This window comes from Lactuca serriola, chromosome 6, assembly GCF_051521515.1.
Source record: "Lactuca serriola cultivar US96UC23 chromosome 6, Lser_US96UC23_V15, whole genome shotgun sequence".
Lineage (NCBI taxonomy): Eukaryota > Viridiplantae > Streptophyta > Magnoliopsida > Asterales > Asteraceae > Lactuca > Lactuca serriola.
The window spans coordinates 83,876,604-83,877,791 of record NC_136413.1 but is presented as its reverse complement, the minus strand read 5'-3'; the positions used below and the strand labels follow the sequence as shown (position 1 = coordinate 83,877,791).

The 1,188-nt window shown below is 35.7% G+C and overlaps 1 non-coding gene across 1 annotated transcript; it reads right to left on the bottom strand.

Annotated features, from left to right (window-relative positions):
- Positions 1 to 337: 337 nt before the first annotated feature.
- On the bottom strand, positions 338 to 409 carry TRNAG-UCC (transfer RNA glycine (anticodon UCC)). Its single transcript has one exon. It is a non-coding gene; the product is annotated as a tRNA-Gly (tRNA).
- Between the last annotated feature and the right edge of the window lie 779 nt (positions 410 to 1,188).

Below are 1,188 nucleotides of genomic sequence, written 5' to 3'. Positions count from 1 at the left end.
ACATAAAAAGAAAGTTATTTGACATGACTAAAGCATATTCTTAAGACTCCTCCTTGGCTTTGGTGAGGAAACGCAAAACCCTATTGTAGTGAACATCAATCTGACAGCCACGTAATTATACTCTGATGCAGGGGCATAAGTGGTCTCTATTCAATTTTGCATCACAAATTCTCCTTTTTATTTGATGGGTTATGAACGATAATAAAAAAAGGAAATTACATGGAGTTGGGTGGTTCTGGTTTAATAAGTTAAAGAAAACAAGGAAGTCCAATAATCCAATTTCATGCATGGGATGATAAGATTACGAGCATACACATTCTTTTGCTAGATTAAAAAATGCGTTTGCCGGGAGTCGAACCCGGGTCTATTGCTTGGAAGGCAATTATCCTAACCGTTGGACTACAAACGCTTGGTATGTACTTTTCAAACCAACAGTTTTACAAATGGCTCTACTCCTAATTTAAAAAAAAAAAAAAAAAAAAAAAAAAAAAAAAAAAACCGGATCTCATATTCTAAGAGCTTTTAAAAGTCAGTTCAGTTTAATATATTTTAAACAGCTAAGTAGCATTGAGTTCCACACCATATAGTTATTTTTATTCAAGCATTTAAGGTAATTGGTATTTACCCATATATCTAAAAGGTATTTAGGTTATGCTCAAGTAAGAGTTAGGGAGCATGCAGTGTACACTCATATAAACTAATATGATCGTTGACACAACGAATGGTAGGGTCTAGGGGTCATGAAGGCCTCCAAGCGCAGATCCTTAAGATGCCTTTGAAGTCTAGGTCTTGAAGGCGTAGGTATTTAAGCCCTGAAAGGCATAGATTTTGAAGCCTAGGTCATGAAACATTGGTGCCAAAAGTGTAGGTAGTGAAGGCTGCTACTGATGGCTTTAAGGCAAGCTGCCAATATCGAATACTGCTGATCCACTTTAATGAAATTTTTGGTATACATACAGGATTTGATCAGGAAGCCTAGGGTCTAACTCTTGCATTCTAAAACAAACTAGCCATACGCTTGTTTAGTGCTCGACTTCCTGTTTTACAGCCAAACTTGAAGTTGTTTTTCAAGTGAATAATTCCCAAGTAGATTTTTCCACGTATAATTGCATTACAGGTCATAATAGTAATTACAAATCGTGTATAACGCGATCTAATTTGATATCCAAGTTTTATTGACTATCATTC